Source organism: Cinclus cinclus, chromosome 2 (assembly GCF_963662255.1).
Source record: "Cinclus cinclus chromosome 2, bCinCin1.1, whole genome shotgun sequence".
Lineage (NCBI taxonomy): Eukaryota > Metazoa > Chordata > Aves > Passeriformes > Cinclidae > Cinclus > Cinclus cinclus.
The window spans coordinates 97,617,231-97,637,796 of NC_085047.1; the positions used below are offsets into that span (position 1 = coordinate 97,617,231).

At 38.2% G+C, this 20,566-nt stretch overlaps 1 protein-coding gene across 4 annotated transcripts in view; it reads left to right on the forward strand.

The window, feature by feature from the left end:
• The window catches only part of TBL1X (transducin beta like 1 X-linked), a 191,162-nt gene that overhangs the window by 41,375 nt on the left and 129,221 nt on the right, over positions 1–20,566 (forward strand). For 2 of the 4 annotated variants that reach the window (XM_062488009.1, XM_062488012.1), the window contains exon 2: positions 13,231–13,303. The exons of 1 other annotated variant lie outside the window; for it this stretch is intronic. The gene's annotated coding sequence lies outside the window, so the exon portion shown is untranslated. Of the gene's footprint in view, positions 1–7,881; positions 7,897–13,230; positions 13,304–20,566 lie in introns of those variants that run through there. One more of the 4 variants, XM_062488011.1, reaches the window with a different exon arrangement.

Sequence of the window (20,566 nt, forward strand, 5' to 3'; positions counted from 1 at the left end):
ATGATCACTGGTGCAGGTGATTTTTTAGGGAAATTGGAAGGCTCTCCTTTTTAACGCTCCCTGAGGGTATCTTGAGTTACTTATCAACATTTTCAGTGAACTTAATACCAGTAAAAAATGTTTTACTGTCATTGCATGGAGTCAAGCTCTTTCACATACCATGGGTAGTTTTATTGTTATATTGATGTTTAGGATAACTGGGATGTAAACTTTATTTAGCATGTTTGATCATCAGGAAGGTATAAAGGTCTTTAAGTAAGTATTAGTATCTTGCATCCTTTTTCTGTTGCTCGTAGTAGGTAACATAATATTTGTTGTTTTTTGGTTTTGGTGGGTTTTTTGTGATTTTTTTTTTTTGTTTGGGTTTTTTTTTTTTTTTTAATAGATATTTGACTCATATGTCAGGTAGCTGCAAACCAAAAATCGAATCCTGCAAACACCAAAACACTCAAGAAATTTTCTCAGATAAGGATTTTTACTGACATGGAGATTGCTATGGTGAATGGTGATTTGCTGCATGTAGTAAGAAATCCTTGAGTGGTGTTGTTGGCTCTTAGAAGTGTGAAGGTATCTGACAATTAGCTTTAAAATATTTTTTATCTTTATATAAAGAATTACTTCATTTAAAGCATTCCCATGTGTCTTGTAAGAGAAAATAAGAATTCTCCAAAGTGTTTCTTTTAAAAGCCTTTCTCAGAGGCCTTGCTATGAAGAATACACCTTTTCTTGTATCTAGACCAATTTCCAGAGGCTTTGACAAGGCAGTTTAGTCTGATATGCACCATAGGAGTCTGTTAAATAAAATATACATAGATTAAAATTCCTATGATATTACATTTTCTAAAAAAAAAAAAACAAAAAAAAAAAACAAAGCAAGCAAAAAAAACCAAAAAAACCCCCAAACAAACAAACAAACAAAAAAAAACAAACAAAAAAACCCCAATTTCTTCATCAGGCAGACCTGCAGGAATAATATAAAATTGTTCTCCAATAATGTTTTTTCTTCCACACTGATACTTTTTGCTTTTAATGACATTAGTCTAGTTTAATACTCGACCTTTTGGCTCAGTAAGGATATCAGGTATGTAGGTTCAGCCAATTCATGCTTGGAGTTACTCAGTTTCTAAGTAATGCAAATGTTTCTACAGATCTTTAAACAAAGCTGTAACTTTGTATCTCAGCAACCAACTTCTGTGCTAAATATGGGGTACTTCCTTTTGTGGAGAATCCCCTGTACTTTGGGTATGTTTGCTTGTACTCAGCTGTAATGTGTTCCTAAGAGACTAAGTCTGCTTGGTGTAGATGTTCAGCATGGATTGGTTTCCAACTCTGGACGTGGGCAGCCTTGCCAAGCATCATCTGTGACAGCCTGGAACCAGTGGTGCCTCGCTGGAATTAGCAGTGTTCCACGAGGTTCAGCGCTGTTTAACTTTGGTCATTGATGACCTGGATGAAGGGCAGAAACCTCCTCAGCAGGTTCAGAGAGGACACAAAGCTGGGAGGAGTGGCCAATAGCCCAGAGTGCTGTGCAGCCCTTCAGAAGGACCTCAGCAGGGTGGAGAGATGGGCAGGGAAGAACTGCCTGAAATTCAGCAAAGGCAAATGCAGAATCCTGCAGAGGGAAAGAACAGCCCCCTGCACCAGTACAGGGTGGGGCTGACCTGGAAAGCAGCTCTGTGGAGAAGGACCTGGGGGTGCTGGTGGACAACAAGCTGTCCATGAGCCAGCAGTGTGTCCTGGGGGCCAAGAACACCAGTGGGATCCTGGGGGGCTTTAGGGAGAGCATTTTCAGCAGGGAGGTGATCCTGTCCCTCTGCTCAGCCCTGGTGAGGCCAGATCTGGAGTGCTGTGTCCATTTCTGGGCTCCTCAGGACAGGAGGGATGCAGAGCTCCTGGAGCTGGTCCAGTGGAGGGCAAGAAGGATGACTCAGGGACAGGAGCCTCTTCAGAGGAAAGGCTGAGAGAGTTGAACAATGGGCAGAAACAGGAAGTTCCACCTGAACACGAGGAAGAAGTTCTTTCCTGTGTGGGTGACCACACACTGAGACAGGTGGCACGGAGAGGTTGTGGAGTCGCCCTCATGGGAGATAATTCAAGAACCATCTGGACACAATCCTGTTGGATCTGGCATCCCTAACAGCGGTCCCTTCAAACCTTACCCATCTTATGATTAATCTACTTGAAAACACTGAATAATTCCACAAGGATGTAATGAATGTCCTAAAAATGATGGGAGATCTAGTTGGTAGTCCTCTGGTCAGTGTTTGAGTGGCCCGCTGGTTACTTTGCGTGGAGAACTTCAGTGGGTCTTCCTGGAATGAGAAGTATTTGGAGATATTAATCAGCAGCTATGCTGCTACTTTGATGCAAAATTCAAGAGAGTAAACTGAAGGAAGTAATCTTGGTCTTGTGTGTTTTGCTTTTGATCTTCTGAATAGATTTAAGTTTACTGTAAATTTATCAAAGTTATGAAACTCAAGCCAAAAGCATTACTGAAGTCATGCCTTAGTAAACCTGGTAAAATACCACTCATAAAATTTTTGAGTGCTCCTCTTGTAGTTTCTTTCTTCCTTTTTTATGGCCGTTAACTACACTGTGTTGTTTCTGGTTTGCAGTTTTTTATCCCACCTGACATCTGCATATGCTGAGACCTTATCCTGTGTCAGATCTGCATTTTCACATCATACATGTTTAAGCACACATTTACAAAATACATTAATCACAAGGTACTCTTCAGTGTTGGAAAGGAGTATACTCTATATAAACATATGTTTAGGAGCTTTAGATTCCCTGGATTTGAAGAGCCTTAAGCTTGCTAATGTAGGCAATAGGCTCCATGTTGGGCTTATGCTTTTTTTTTAATAATTTCAATATAAAGATGAAAAAGTAAAGTTGTGAGGTTAGTCAGAAGGGATGAGTGGGACCTAGTGACTAGAAATGGAAGTATTGATGAGAATTTGTCCAAGTGTGTTGTGGTTTGAAAAACCTCTTTCTTTCATGCTAACATCAAAAACACTGCTCAGATATAGATAATTCAGTATTCTTGAGACTGAAAAACGTCTTTCTTTCATGCTAACATCAAAAACACTGCTCAGATATAGATAATTCAGTATTCTTGAGACATTAATTGAAAGATCAAGCACCACAAGGCAGCAATGCAAACTTTCTTAATTTAGTCTCATAACTGTGTATTAGCCCTGGCCAGTAAGGGTAATTTACTGTACATCACTGTGATTCTTGTCCTTCCTGAAAACACCATATCACATGGTTGGTTTGAAACACTGCCTGCTCATTTTTACTTGCAAACTGTGATGCTTCTTTTTTGTACATATACATATTTAGATTTCAGTATCTGTTTGTATACATGCAAACTGTATGCCTTATTTTCAAATGTATCTTGACAAATGTATTTTCCAACTAAGAATGTGAGTAGATTTTACTGGTGGGACTTTATAAGAGGAACATACATTTGTGTTCAAATATAAGTAAATTTTGAATTCTTTTGGATATGCTGCTAATTTTCTGCATGCAGGTTCCATATTAGAAGTTAAAAGTGCACTTCTGTTGTATGGATACTGAAATTTTGAGATAAAAATACAATGCACGTAGATCCCAACTGTAAACACCAGGAAATAGTTGTCTAGATTTTTTTCAGATTCCTTACTTTTTGTCAGTATAAGTCAAGCGTGCGCTCAGTCAAAAGTATTTGTATTTTATATTTCAGGTGTCATAGACCAGGAATCTCACCAGAATTGTGCCTGATATTTGTCTGCAGTTTTAGGGAAGCATAACCTTTTCCCTCATGAAAGACCAAAGGGCCAAACTGATACATTCAGATCCTGCTAATGAGCAGGTAGAACAGGGAATCATCTTTGTAAGCTGGGACAAATAACACTAATGCAGTTTAATAAAATGCTGAGTGGTGCTGCAGTTTTGTATGAGATTGGTCATGGTCAGCCTTGGGAGAACTAGGTATAGGATGGATTTTCATCCCTTCAGTTCTAAAATAAAACTTAAGCCATTATGGACATGTTTTTCCCTCACTGCCCAGTGGTGAGGTAGCTGTGCAGAGTATCTACCTCTTCCTGTAGCTGACTAAGCTCAGCTGGCCAGCAGTAACATGCTGGGTCATGCCATTGCAGTTATTTCTGGTTCATACCTTCCTTCAGTGATGTATTAAAGTGCTCTTGAAAACATAAATATCTAGAAGGCACATATTTCATCAGTGGAAGGGATGTAATAAGTTGGCTACAATTTCTCTGAGGTAGTGCACAGCTGCAGTATTTCATTTTATTAGCATTGAATTCTGCACCATGGGCTATTAGCAGAAGTCATCCTGTCTGCCTTAGCTATTTGTGAGCTTTTTCCAGTACCAGTAGTGGGTTAATCTGTGAAGCTGGATTTAAACAGAAAATAGTTAAGGCATATATGTGATAATGAGTGAAAAAAGAGAAACCAAGTTTCAGTGTAGCTAGGATATTTATTTTCTGAGAAAGTAGTGTTCTGCTTGACTCGAATGATTGCTTTATTTATAGGAAAAAAAACAAACAACCAAAAACCCACAAAAAACTCCCATGCCCTTAGCTCACAGGACAGTTCTGGCTCTGCTAGTTGCTTGGTAGAAAAAGTACTTTTTGGAATGTGACTGCAAAATATTCATGGCATTTCTTGGCAAATAAGAGATCCTGGGCATTAAGGGAAAGTAGTTCTTGTTTTGTCTAGTTCTAGTAATGTTCATGTTTTGGGCAAACTTTCCACACAGATAGGTTTTTGTTAGGAGTATTTGATTGTAATAGTGAAACTAACAGTATGATGTGAGTAGCTGCAAGGTACTGACTTCTGTAGGAACCACCAGGCTGTTTGATACCAGTCAGCCCCCTTGTCCATCATGATTCTTTGAATTTGTCCTCCTGACTTTTTAGATTTTACGTGCCTTTTTCTTGTGAAACCAGGAGACTGACACTTCCAGTATGATCTACATTTTTAAACAAAAAGTGTTCAAATTTCTAACTCAGAATCCTGTAAACATTTTTGGGGGGAATATATCAGTGTTGATGTGAGCTACTGTAGGAGTTGTTATCACTGAGCAGCTCTTGCTCTGGCAGTTATGAGCAAGTATGTGTGAGAGGAGGTGGCCTAGCACCTAGTGACTTGTCTGAGTAGAATTGCCACAAAAAGGCACTTTGAGTGCTGGCTGAGGACCTAGGAACAAAGTGGGTGGAGGTTTGGTCTTTCTGGGTATCTTCTGTGTGGCTCCTCAGCAGGCTGATATAATTACATGGTAGACGAGTGTCCATTTAGAGCCATCCATTTAGAAATTATTTTTGAGTGCAAGCACAAGCATTTGGTGTTGAGTATCAGGAGTGCTTGTTACTGTGCACCGTGTAGCTCATCTGCTTGCTGCTGGAGTTCAGGGGTGTGTATTTCAGATAAAGAATCTGAAAGTCTCAGTTGCTAATTCAGCTCTGTAAGCCCTCAGAGCTTCGACTGAGACAGGTTACACTTATCTCAATATGCAAATATCTGAAATGAGAAGAACATCTGTTAACATCACAGGAGGTTGTGTAGATGAATTAATGGTTGTAGCAGTCTGAATTAGGTAAAGTGCTGTGATAATGCCACTAAGATGGCTCTAAGCCACCAGTATAATGCTGTATAATGTGCTTCTGTGATGCATTAGACATGATATTTTTGGAGAGAGAGAGAGAAATGCTAATAGCATTTCGTAAAGCCTTCCTGAGACCTCATTTGGAGTGTTGTGTCCAATGATCCTCCTTTGCAGTGAACAGGAAGATGGACTTAAGTTGGAGCCTGTGCAAAGACAGTTTAATAAGCTGCACAGCAGATTTATTTTGGAATGACTGTAGAAGGTTAACTTATGAGTCTTTGGATTTGAAGTACTGAGGTCTCCAAGGGGTCTGAAGGGAGACTGAAACTGCTTGTTTTGATTATATTTATTTGGCACTAACAACAGGCTTTAGTCTTTCCAGTGGTTACTAGTGGATAAGAGAAGCATGTTTTTTCTGCTCTTTTTCCAAACACTTTAATAACAATGTATTCTACTTGTCCCCTGTTCTAGTCCCCACCTTCTAACATTCATCATGGAACCAGTTACTAGATCTGGAATGGAATGAGGTCAGGAATGAGTGGGTCCCCTCAGGAAAGAGAATGTACAATTGTTATTTTTATTCCTTTTTTGTTGCGTTAAACACAGTCCACTTATCATGATCATTTAGGAGAAGTTGCTGCTTAGCAATTGCTAAAAACAAGCAGCCATTGCAAAGATACAGAAAATAGCAAGTTGTAAAGCTGTAGTAAAATTGTAGCCTTTCCTATAGCTGTTTTGCCTTTTTTAGGACACTGAGAAGCGTTTTGTGGGGTTTAGGGTATGTGGAGCAGATACACAGTGGAAACTGCAGAACTGAACATTCATCGTGTGGCTGCCTGCAGCTGCATGTTCATCCTGGAAGGATCATCCTGTGTCTCTGAGCTGTGCTGAGGCACAGTGAAATGCTGGGTTGGTCATCCAGAGCAGGTGTAGCATTCTTTCTGCTAGTCAGACTCTACTTGGTGCAGGGAAGTTTCTCAGTCATTTGTCAGCTCCTGTAGCCCAGAACAGCTGTTCTCAGGAAGTGATGTCTTGCAGCTTGGCTATCACTCTGCCTTTGCATTTTTGGCATTTCTGTGAGAAAGTAGACTTGCAGGGAAATCAGCATGTCATCAGTGACCTCAGATTCGGGGGGGCGGGGGACTGTAGAAGCAAAATAAGACGTGACATTTTTTCAAAAGCTCTAAATTTGGTATTAAGTAATCAAAATGTGGGCAGGAAGCAAAGAATGGTAAAAAGAAGTGCTTCCATTAGGTTGTTTTTTTCAGAAAGGTATGCAGTCTGAACCATAGTCTACAACATATTCATGGCATAGCTGCTTCCTGGTAAGTGTGCAACAGGAAGAAGTGTTGTTCTTAAATTAGTAAGTGAAAAAGTGGCTGATAAAGGATGTGCTACAGCTTTCTAGATTTTATTCTGGACAGGATTTTAAGAGAAAGTTTCTTTTCAAGGTCTAATTGAAGGGCCAGATATTAAAAGCAGGATGTAACTTCCTGGTCTTGACAGGCTCAGGCCACCAGCAAACATTCAGTTGGCTGTGAAAAGGCTCTATGCTTTATGTGACTATTCTAATTAAAAAAAAAAAAAAATCTTAGGGAATGGCTATAATGTAAGCCAGGATATTTGTAACATACCTTGTTAAGCAGTGGTACACTCTCAAGGTTAAGAGAATTAGTAAAGTCCATGACAATAGGATACTGTTCCTGCTTCTATTAGTAACTTGCCATGTGATTGTACACATATTTCAAAAGGAGACAAATAACTCTGAATAGATCATTAATGTTATAATTGAGGCCCGTTGAATGTCACTTTTAATTTTTACCATAAAAAAGCAGTAGCTCCAATTCAGGATGAATTCTCTTTCAAAAATGAACTGAGTTCAGAAGACCGTATTTCTGCTTGGCTGACTAAATGTAATAGCAGACTTTTAAAAATTTCTGGCCATAACATTTACATTAAACTGTTAAAATGGATCTGACTTATAATTTACTTTGAGATCAAACACAAAAAATGTGCTAGGGATTATGATTTAATTGAAGGGACTTATACTGTGGTAAATTTTTTTCCTGTTCAACACCTTACAGATCATCAATCTGTGTGGAAGAATGCACTGAAACCTTTCATGGACAATTGTGTGACAGCAACTGCATTGTTTATATTTAAACATCTCTGTTACTTTCTAACAATGCCCTTCATGATGAATTCCTGTAATTAGTGGTTCCTGAAAGTATCAACACCTCCTCTCTCCCTCAGCTCTCTGAAGTGTGAAACTCAAGGATCAAAGAAATGTTAAGTATATTGGCTTTAGGGTGTACAAAGTGTAATCCCAGATCACTTTTTTGCTGGAATGTTCTAGGACTTAACCTGTGAGACCAAGTTAACTAGCACCAGCCAGACTATAACAGCTGTAGTGATGATGCTAAAATCTGCTTGTTCTAGAGAGATATTCTGAGATGAGCTGGGATTCTTCTGGGTGAAGATTGTTAAGCAAAAAACCTTTTTATTGCCAAACCCTCCACACTCCCCTCTCCTTTCATGGAACATTTAAATTTATTCATTGGATGATCCTGTCACCATTACACTGGTAAATTTTCCATGTCAGGAAATCTTTAGATGGTAAGAATCATTATTTTCCTGCTTCTTGCAGGCTTTGGGGAGGCACAGGCACTTTTGATTGTGACAAGATGGGGAAGGAGGTGATTCTTGTCTTCATACTTACTTTTTTGGGGGGGGGGGGAAATCATGGACCTTCATTTGTAAATGATTCTCTTGATCTTTCTGGCAAGGACATGTGTTTGGGTGAAGTAAGTGTATTTTTCATATCTCTGGTGATGGAAACTAGAATATAAACATCATGGCATCATGGTACAAGGGATGCCAGCAACTTGTGAGGAAGGAAAAAAAAAAAAAACAGAGTAGAAAGATTTCTTAAAATAGAAAGAGGCAGATACTCAGAGTTGTTCTATGGCTTTTTGATCAGTTTACCAATTTTTTTTTAATTATCATTATTTTGAGGGGTTTCATGTGTGTATGTATTGGGTTTTTTTGTTCTTCATTTAATTCAGAATCAATCTACTACTAATAGCTGTGTTAGTAATTTCCTGCTATCCTAGCTAGCAAAGCCATTTGAATATACTGATTAATAGGATATTCAGAGTGCCAGCTTTGGAGTAATGCCTCAGATCACAAGTGATAATTGGCTTCTGTATGAGTTGTAGTCATTGCATTTGTTAGGTTTTGAAGCCCTGTTCCCAGAGCATGATTCATATTGACTGTCCTCCTTTCTCCATGGGAAGTGGCAGTGGTGAATTTCCTGGGTCAGGCAATACTGGGGATGGGAGTCAGGATAACTAAATCTCTTTCTGCCCTCAACACCAGCAGGAAATATAAGAAGTGAAAGAACAAGCAATTGTATGAGTTAAATATATTCATGTGACTGCTTGAAACCTCTTCAGAAGAAATAAGAATAAATACCATCTTACATTATCCTAACGCATACCTTTCAATGTTGAGTGCTTATCAGCAAGATCTGAGTATTTTGAACATTTTTATTTCCCTGTTGCATTTTGGATCAAATAAAGATAATTAGATACCTCTTTCAGCATTAAAATGTACTTAACTTAGTGTGGCTCAACAGAGGAATGAATGATTTATTTGTAAATACTGTGTTCATTAATGATACTGCAGTTATACTTAATTTTTATATACTGAACGCACAAAAAGGTTGTTGAAATGTTTTGTTGTAGTGTACCTAAATATTTTTGATTATTTTCTATTTAAATATTAAAAAGTAACTATTCTATGGGACTTTTTTCAGTTAAATCAGGGAGATATTTTTTCTTTTTAGTTTTGTTATTGGAAGAATCAAGACGTGATAGAAATTTCTCTTTAGCAGAAAATTTTTAGCACTGAATCATTCTTCTGTACTCATTAAGTATGCTCTTATTAAATGGCCACAGTAGCAGTAATGCAGTAGCAGCACTGGAGGGATCTGTCCATAATCCAGAAGTGCAGCACAGGCTGGTATCTACCCACCTGGGAAGCAGCTCCATGGAAAGGGACATGGATGTTGAGATGGACAGAGAGAACAGCGTGCTGCTGTGCCAAGGAAAGCCAGCAGGATGCTGGGCTGCATCAACAAGGGAATCATCAGCAGAGATAAGTTAAAAGTCATTGTCCCACTCTACTCTGTGCTTGCCAGGCCACACCTGGAATGCTGTGTTCAGTTTGTTCCCTGCTGTGCAAAAACATGTGGACAGGCTAGAGAGGGTCCAGAGAGGGGCCACAAAGATGATCAAAGGACTGGGAACCTGCCATGTGAGGAAAGGCTGAGAGAATGGAATTTGTCCAGTCTTGTGCAAAGAAGGCTTTGTGGCTACAGAGATGGCAAAGACTCCCTTTTTACAAGGAGTGCTATGGAAAAGATGATGGGTAGTGGTTAAAAGTTATTCCTGGTGAGACACTGATTGAACATGAGGAAAAATTTTCACAATGGGAACAATCAGCCATTGGAATAATATCCCCAGGGAAGCTGTGGATTCCTCAGCATTGGGCATCTTACCTAGACTGTGCTTTTGCCGTGGAAGGTTGGATCAGACGATTCAAGCGGTCACTTCCAACGTGGTATTCTATGATTTTATGAAATCACTTTAAATTCAGCCTAACTGCTCTTAACCCAAAATCAGGGAGGTTGGAGACAGAATAGGGAGATGTCTTTGGTTAGCTTGTTCTTTCTGGCAAAAATAGATGGAGGTATGCTACAATCTTACTTCTTCTGTAGAATAAAGATAAGAACACTTATCCTTGGTAAATAGTGCCAAGAAAACCCTGTTTTTTGTTAATACCTCCTTTTCCCTCCCCCACAGTACTTAATATATTTGACTGAATCAAGGGCTGGTTCATTCTAGAAGGATTTTGTTTTTAGATTTAAAAGAGTGGATGGTGTTAATCTAGCAGTCCACAAAGCCTTCATATAGCTGCCTTGACATCTAAATATATAGGTGTCTGTAGTGAGGTATTTAAATGCCTAAAATTCTATTTCTGTACTGCTGGTTTGGCTTTTCTTCTGCCCCAGTTCTTCTGGGATCCTGAAATTAAGTGTTCCTGCTCATTAGCCCTTGTACAGATCTCTTTAACACCCATCATTAGAAATGAGTTCTGCACAAAGCATAGCAGCCATGGCTATGGCATGCTAATCACAAAGACTGCGTAGGAACCAGGAAAACACATGGAGATAGTTGTTGAGAAGAAATTTGGAAACTGTCAGGGCAAGAGGGAAGAACAGGAAGCAAGTGGGGGAGTAAAGAAGTGGGAAAAACATTGGAAGGTGAAGAGCGATACGGAAGAATGAACAGATCTGTGAAGGGCACAGAAAGTTGAGACATTAAAAGGGATTCCTGGTGTAGGATAGCTGGAAGCTAATGGGACTCTGGTTATGGGGTGTGAGCAATATATCATATAATGAAGTTGTTGAGAATGAAATGGTCACTGAAAAGAGGCAGGGAGGCAGGACTGTGGTCCCAAATAGGAAACTGAGCCTAAAGACAAGAGTGGATGGGGGCAGTAGCACATGTCCACAGGATTGGCAATAAGGCTTGGCTGAGAAGTGGCCAAGTTTTGAAGGGAGGCTGAATATCTGTATTGAGCAAGATGGAGCTGCATCTTATCAATGGCTACTGTCTTTAAAAAAACAAGCTCAGAAAGCTACCTTGAATAAAGAGCTACAAAGAGCAAGGCCTGCAAAGCTGGGAAGGTGCAGAATTAAGATTGTCTAGATATAGGTTTAAATTCTGTGATCTCTTGAATGGCACGGTCTTCCAGGCGGAACAGATGTGTCTGAGGCTGCAGCAAAGAAGGACAGGTCTCTGAAACTTGATTCTATTTGTTGTAGAAACCCTAAGTCAGATAGTGAATGGGGCAGCTCACAAGTGAGGGGAGATGTGTGTCACCTTAACTAGGTAAATACAGCTTCTCCAGGAAATTAGGGTAATAGAGAAAGCTAAATACCCTGAAAAATGAATTTTAGGAAGCTGGTTGAACAATAAAGTTTGTAAGGCTCCCGATTCTGAGGTTTTCTTGTCTCTGGGATCATCTGACACCTGTGGCATGGGTCTGTTATTACCTGCCAGCACCAAAGAGGAACTCTGCCCGACAATGGGCATTTCTGTCCTCAGAGTGCAGGTCTGGAACAGCACGGGATAACCTGGAGCAGTGTGTAGAGCTGTGCTGTGACCATATGGAATGCAGCCACTGGGTAGTTTCACTACTCCCTTCTAGCTACTGTATTCACTGAATGAGGTTAGGGTCCTGTGGAAAAAAAATTGAGCATTATCACCTAATACAAATTCAGTCAAACTATATTTGAACAATGGTGTCCAGTTAACTGCAAATACTTGGGAAAAAAAAAAACCCTTCTGAAGAGCTTACTTTAAAAGTTTGTTAACTTCCACATCACTGGATACCTATCTTATATTAGGATTTTATTTAGAGTATTGATGTTTGTATATAGCTTGTTGACTTCAGTTTCTTTAAATGGCATACTTCCCATACATTTATTCTGGTAAAATACATGCAAAAACCCTAGGAGAATCTAGGAAGTATGGTTACAGTCAGGTTTTAAATTTCCGTTGACTCCTGGTAAAATCTTTTCATAAAAATTGTACCTTGTTTAATTTTCCAATTATATATTTACTTGCATGATGGAGAAGATGAAAAATTATTTTCTTTTGATCTGATGTAATTGGAGCTGTATTTTAGGGGAACTAATTCAGTCTTATCTGATTATATCCTGACCATGGTCAAAAGTAAGGATGCAATTGCTATTTAAGGAGACTGGTTACAGAGGTTCTATCATATCAAATACATTGCTTTTCTACTCTGTTACTGTTAAATGGGCTGCTCTAAATTAGATGGTCTAATTCTGGAAAATTTGAATACGTGCAGGTGGACTTTTGTGTCAGCAAAGCCACACTTATTTAATTGGAGCTCCATATGTCTGCAAAAATTGATTCCATATGGTTGAATGGCACATTTTGAAAATGTTTCTTTAATTCATACTAGTGCCAGGAGAAAGAATAACTCTATTTTTTGAGCTCCTTAACTGAGTGACAGTGCACCTGTACACAGAACTTTTTTCAATTTTTAAAGTAGTAATTGAATATGTAGGATTTGCTTGTCACATGTTAACAGCTTTAAGGTGGCTTAAATATGTGTCTAACAAAGGCTTAACTGTGTGCTCTCTATTTGTATTCCTAAAAACAAGTGATGAAATATACCTCAGTCATGCAATCCCACCATCTATTAAGTTGAATTTACATGAGTTTTCTTTCAGAAAACTCATTTAGGGTCATGGTAAATCTAAATATGTGTGTGTATATATATATATATATATATATATATATATATGTGCTGGTCAAATTAAACACAGATTTTTATATTGGGAAAACAGCTTTGAGTTTGCTTCTGGTCAACCATATTGATGGGAAATGGGAAATAATCCCGTAAGAAATGCTGGTGAAGTTTTAAATTGGGGGCCATAAGAGTTTATATAATCAAGAGATAAAATTCTGAGGAATAATGTCAATTAATTTTTATTTGGTTTTTGTTTTTTTAATTGTGCGCAGGTACCTAAGGATAAAACTGGCCTGAAGGGAAAATCTGGGGGAAACTGGGGACCTTGACTGTTCTTGCACCTGAGTAAGTGAATACTTAGTGGAAATCAGCTTTACAAAATGTTAAAACTGTAAAATATTTTTCAGCATCTCCATGCCTAATTGCAGTTGTAACTTCAGACTTTGGCTTTTGAATTGACAAAGACCAGAAGTAGTAGGGCTACCTGCAAGGGAGGGAATGCAGTATAGAGCCTTCAGTGCTTTGCAGTAGGTTTTCTCTGTATTGCTACCCTTGAAGTCTCCATAGAATGAAACATAGCTTATAAGTGGGATTTCTTGGTATTTTGTTGTTTTGCCTTTTCAGTTATTTATTTTCAGACTAACGTCTGGTTTCTTAAAGCTTAACTTGTTCTTGCTGGTTTGTAATCACAGTAAGGCCCTGAGACTCAGCAGAACTGAAGGTCAGGCCAGGTTAAATATGAGGTCATCAGAGGGTGAAGGCTGAGAAGATGACCTCGTGGAAGCTTGTCTTGGAAAGGATGAATGCTCATTTCATGAGGGGATTTTTTGAGACAAAAACTATTGTCTTGGTTGGGGTTTGCTTTCACCAAAACAGGACAGGGACAGCTTTTCTTCATCAGTTTGGGTGGGGCATGTGGTAGACATTCCTTGCCATCTGGAGGCCCCCAGTCCTACACAGTTTTCTGAAAGGCAGGAGGAGTATTTTCCATTTATGCACATAGCTTTCTTTCCTGGCAACCCGAGCATTATTCTGGTTGTAAAAAATTATTTTACGTGTCAAAAAGGTTCATTGATGTGTTACTTATTATTTAATGCATTTGTTTAGTCATACATATTAATATATGAAATTTCTGTAATACTAATGAACAGATAAATTTTTTATAGCATGAGACTTCTTTCTGCTGGTAACATATTTTTAAAAATGGGCAAGTTAATTGAGTTTTCTGAAACAATTGCTAGAGCTGGAGCCTTACTTCCTGCTGGCATTTCTCATGCTAAAAAAAATTATCATTGGTTTTAGAGAGCTTTGCTAAGCTGAATATCCTTAGTGGTATCTACATTAAATTTTGCAAACAATACTTACCAGCTGAGTCTCTCAATTTAATCTGGTCTAAACTTGTTACCAGTGCTGTTCATTCCAAATCTGTGCCATGGTTTATTCATATTCTTGTATTTAATGCATTAACTTATAAATTTATTTCCATCCCATCACTGCATTAAAAATTGTATTTCATTTTGCTATTTACTGTGTTTGTCCCTGCAGTAAAGCAGTAGACAAAAATGTCTCTCATTCCTTTCAATATTAAAGAGACTTAAATATGTAACCTAAAAATCTGCCAGACTTTGTGAGCTATATACACATGTGACTTTTAATTCATTAAGAAGTACATAATGGTAGCATTTAGCATTATCATTCTTTGATGTGTAAGTTAGGTACTGAATTACAGATAATGCCTGAGACAGTATTACAAGTAACTGGTTGTTTTCCTGTGTGCTAACAGTTCTCATTGAAGTTCTGGTTCCTTGTCTTGCACTTCCTGTGTATGGTTTTAGGAATTAGGAATCTGGACTAGTAAACAGGTGCAAGGTTTATTAAAAAAGAGAAGTTCAGTGTTCTTAAATGATAGTGGCATGTTTTGAAATCACAGTTGGCTCAACAGCTCTGTCTTAAATCCAGCAGGGGCCTTTGAGAGAGGTTTTTGCCTTGTTTCTTTTAAAATCTATACTAATGTGAAGCAAATGTTTTTATTTATTTCCTGTGTTATCAGTCCTACTCTGCATGTTTTAGTCTATGGCTTTTGACAGTGATGAAAGACAGCTATTTCCCAACCTTTTGTATTTTGGATGCTACATAAGCTCAGCAGTTCATTTTGGGAATGTTCTCTTCTCCTGATTTGTTCCTGTTTCCTCATTTGAAAGGAAGCACTAGAAATTCCAGATAAAATTGCAATCTTCTTGGAACTGTAATTTAGATTTTGTGCTTGTGTACATGAGACAGGAGCTTGCCCATACAAAAGAAAGGCAGTCATCCTGCTGGACTGGAGAACATGAGGGTATAGTGACAAAGATACCATGTCAGTGTTGTGTTACTTTGTATTTGAAAATTGTTCTTAATTGTTGTCTAATAAGGTAGAAGTCAAGAACTAGTGAACTAAGAAATGGGGATAATCCAATTGAATTGTGTAGTGTGTTCCTTCATGAATATAGGATTGATCTCTAGGTGTTTTTCCCAGTTTATTATTTGCTAGTTACTGTTGTTACCACATCACCTACAGATTTTCTCATTCAGACTTGAAATTGAGTGCCTGGGGGCAAGATTTTCTCTGTTAAGCATGAAAATGAGCTAACCTTGGTTTTGAGAGCATCCCTGTGTGTAGCAGTTCTTGTGCCTGCCATTCTGGAAAGATCAACAGGTTTTGTGCAAATCTACATCTGAGTGTGAAGCAAGATAAACATATCTGTGATGTAACCCTCATTGTGCTGCATTTTGTTCTTTTCCAGAGGTTGGTAGGTAGTCTGTGCCATATTTAGAGGCTGAAGTGAAGCCAACTACTGGTACTGTTGCTGTAGCCTGTTGATACTGTAGGATGAAGCTTTTCAATTTCTTTTATCAGTTAATTACACAGAGATTGCTATTATTTTTGTAAATCACAGTGTATGCTTTCTGACAGCTTTTTAAGATGTCATGTGCTCTGCTGTTTATAGTGTAGAAATCTTTGGGGATTTAAAACTCTTTCTCAACAGTATCTCTCTCACAGAGATCAATTAAGTTTCTAATGAAAGTTTTATCAACCTAGCATCCATTGAAATCCGCAAAACGTTGATGTTTGTTGAGACAAATATAGGAGGTTTTCTAATCTCATGAGAAAATTTTTGTTGAGGATTGTTGGAAATTTTTATGTTTTTGAGAGTGTTTCTTTGTTGTTCACAAAATGGTGTTTCAATAATAAAAAGCTTTAGTAGCTGAAAATTTTAATGAAAATGAGCCAAACAAAGTTATTTAAACAATTTTATTGATTAAATTAGCTTGTTCTCAGCTAACAAAGCTGTAGTTGTAATCCTTCCCCATTCTTTTTGTCTTTGAAAGACTATTTATTTTGATCAGACCTAAAATGTTGATGACAATTATCTCTTTTTTTTCACCTGAAGCCTTCTTTGGTGTTTGGAAAGTTGTATATCACTACATTTGAAAGGTAACAAAGTCCTGTGGTTGGCCTCAGCATTAAAATATATAGACACTTTTGCTTTATGAGGCTGTAAACCAGATAATTCATCACTACTGATGACCTGGAAGTACATGTGGGCTTTTAAAGAACAATATGTTACATTACAAATTTCTTGGAAGCAGTGTTTGGTTTTAGGAATTCCTGGAGAGTGGAAGCCTTTTAGGATGGTATTGTACATGTAATAAATCATGTACTTGGCCTAGGCTGGTTTTTTTTTTTTTCTTTTAAGGTCTGAGACCATTTAAACATTCTGTCATAATCATAATAATAATTAGTATACTCTCTGCAAACACAGAAGAGAGGGGGAAGCTTTTTTATTTTTGCAGTGTAATATTCTCAGTATCTATATAAATAAATGATAGTGTGTGGCACGAGGCACATGAATAGCAATGCAGCTGTATTGCTGCTGTCTGCCCAAATAACAAGAAATGAGAGGGAAAGAGGAGATGATGGGGTGGGGGGACATGAATGGAGAGGAGCATTGTGGTATGAATAAATTGACACTGTGGTTTTACTGGGGGGGACACTCATTACAGGAGGCTTCATCTATTTGTTGCTTTCCCATATTTGGAAAGCATCTTTAGTGATCCTTTTTGCAAACAGCTCATGCAGTAACTGGCAAAACAGAAGCAATTAGTGGTGTAATCTCAAAGGGAATCTCAAGCTTCTCTTTAAGTGCAATGATTAAATCCACTGGAGTGATAACCATTGCTGCCAAGAACTCCTGTAATTGGTCACTAATGTATTTTGTTGTAGCAGTCGATAACTACTGCATTTCATGCACATAATTAGTAATGCATATGCGTTTGGTCAGTAAAATTGAAAATCCTGATAACCAAGGGTAGAGGGGGTAGGAGGAGCACAGAGCTGGAGAGCTGAAATACTGCTCTGTTGATAGTACCTAACTAGAACTGTGTGCTTCAACAAAACAAGTGTCCTACTGTGCTGGAATACAAATGGGCTGTCTGTGGCAGGATATAGCAAAGACATTTGGCAGAGAGGGATTTGAAAGCTTCTGGCATAATGTAATTGAATTGGCCATTTCTTTAAAGATACAGCAAATTGTTTGCTGCAGCATTCATCATCATGAGGAAGGTCAGACAGCTTGCCAAACATATGATATTCATAATAAAAAGTAAAACGGTGGCGCTTATATTTAAAACACAAATCATGTTATCATGTTTGTAAAAGCTGGAGAAATGAATGGGAATATTTTTGGTGGTGCTGAGCATTAGTAATCTAGTCTAAGACTGTAATTCAAGAGGGGGACAACTTGTAAGCCGAGAAAAGATCCACAGGGAAATTCAGCTCCTGAGCAACATATGATCCCCCTGATTTGAGAGGGCACTAGGTGTTTTGGCAGGATTATTGCTGACTCTCTCTTCTGATCACTTAAGGGAAGATAAGCTTGTATGATCGTATTTTTTCCCTTTTAAGAAAACAAAGGGGAAAATAACAAAGAAGAAGGACTCGAGTCTTAAAAAAACCAAAAATGTGAACAAAGCGTTGCCGGGGGGTTTTTTTTGTTAGTCAGTTATGCTGTGACAAAATAAGATGATGCAACAACCTGTAGCCTATCTGAAATGTTATATGAAATAGTCTCTATTGGTACACTGGGAAACCCCTCTCGAGTCACATCCAGAACACTGAACGTAAATTGCCTGGTGACAGGGGCTTTGGGCCATGCAGTGATGCTTCTGCAAATGAGTAGCTGTTAGCTTTTAGGTTCTAACACATTCAGGAGACTGGCATTTTGATTTCTTGCACCACTGCACCACTGATAGGGTTGGAAATGGGAATCAAAATAATTAGATTGGATATATAGATCCCAGCAAACCAGCCAAGAAAGTGGCTGGGCTGGGGAGGGCTGCTCTGAATTCTAAAATGTGTCTGTGCTGTTCTTACAAGAGTGTGAGGACGGAAGGAGTAAACTAGAGTGCAGATGCTCACCATTTATATTCAAAGCATGTAATAAAATAATTGAGTGTATGCTTCCTCCTATTAAAGCCTGTTAAAATGGGTAATAAAGTACATTAGTATTGTTTTAAAAAGGGAGCACAAATTTTCAGGTAATATATCTTAGTTGCATGCACACTGTACAGATAAGCAGACTGGGAAATGTTTTTGTTTTGTTTTTTTTTTTCACATTATCCAAGACATTCCTCCTCCTGATACAGGACTGTTCCCATCAGTTCATTTTCTGTTACTTAGTCTAGCAGTATATTTGCAGTATTCCCTCTGGCAGCTTTTACAGACCAACACTTGTTCCCCTGCAAAAAGCCTTTCCTTCTAGTCCCTCAATATTCTTATGTAAAAAAAAAAAAAAAAACAACAAAAAAAACAAGCCACCAAAAAGCCCTCCATTTTCCATGCACTCCTTCTTGAGTTTCCATAGCTGTTAGAAAATGTCATCCTTTTTCTATGGAGATTCTTCCTTTAGATATTTGTGAACAATTGCCCCACTATCTCTTTGCCCACTTTACCATTTTTCACCTGTAAAAGAAATACCTCTTTCTTTACTCAAATGTCAGTTCTTCACCTTTTTGCTTTTGAGAGACACACCTTCATTTAATCAGGAGATTCAGGAGTCCAGGTTCTCCTAAATCTGTAGACAGTGTATTTTTTTTTCTGTTAGTGTAATTCCTGATGCTTTTCTTTCTAAAAATCCTACTCTCTAGATTGACTGCCCATATTACCTTCTACATCATTTATGTCTCAGTGCACTCTCTCCCTTCCTTCCCTACATTCCTTATTACTGGTATGAATGTTTTTCATACCAAACATGTTATAGCTTGCATTTTCCAAAACGATAGCTTGCTTTCAATTTGTATTTCTGTTTTTGCTTTTCTTTGCATTAAATCCCAAGACCTTGTGTCTGCACCTTCATATCTATCAAGTCAATGTTAAGCATCCATCCAGTATAGCCTATTGCTCTGAGTGCCAGCCTGCCACGAGGAAGGCAGTGGCTGCAGTATCTCCTCTGCTTTGAAGACAGATGCACAGGGCTGTGTCTCTGGTAATACTGTGTGATAATAACACATGTTATTATCAATGCAATAGTACTTGCCTACTTTTGCAGAAGCCTGTCCTGCATGCTGTCCCTAAAATACTAACTGAATCCATAAGCAAACACAGCAGTTATTGGCTCCAGTTGTAGCCACTGGAAAAAGCTATGTTGAGCTGCTTCCGAACTAAATGTCAGCATCATTTTCCTGTTTCCCTGCTTTGGATGTCCAGGAGGTCTTAGGTGTCAGTTTTCTTACTTTCATATTATGCTCTTATTCAGCTTATTATTTCATGTTGCCCTACTCAGTTGTAAAGATGGTGATGAGGAATAGTGAACTGATGTTTCCTTGCTTTAATCTGTGCAAGCCCATAATACCTGAAGCTCCTTCAGAAGCTGTCATTTGTGCATTCTGACGTGCACTGTGGCCATACTGTAGAGCTTGCACGTAAGTCTCCTATTCAGTGATTTGATGTTTTGACTTAAGATTACATGACTAACAAATAAAAAGTGTATTTGCTATCCATAGGGGATGGAGGATATTTAGCTAGTATGGGGGAGTGCAGCATGGATGAGTGGTACTCATACCAGGGGCTGTAAGACTTTGAGTTCACTGTAGAGATAGTTTGGTGGTTTTGCAGGAGCTAATTTTTCTAGTAGAAAACATAAAAGCCAATCTGTTTTGCTAAAAGAAGACTGAAATAATGAGTTTGCCATCATCTGGTAATAACCATGTGAAGATTTATGATATGAGAAAGCTCTTTTATTTGGATGTTATGGAAATAAAAAGATGCGCTGGAAATAAGAAAAAGAAGAATTCAAATAGGAAAATTATTCCATCATTTCCCCAATATTCTTAAAGCTGGCAAAACTGTTGAAGTTGAGATAAGGAAGTAGCTGAAATTTTTACATCCAGCTCAGATGAATTTCTAAAATACAAATTTTTTCAGTTTTTGAATATTGTGTTTAATGCAAGAATTGTGTATTTGCATTTCAAAACTTGTGTTTTTAAGGGAACCCAATAGAGGTAGGAGGTAACTTGTGTTTCTTGTTGGATTCATGCTTATTAAGGCTTTCAGTTAGGGTTTGGGCTTTC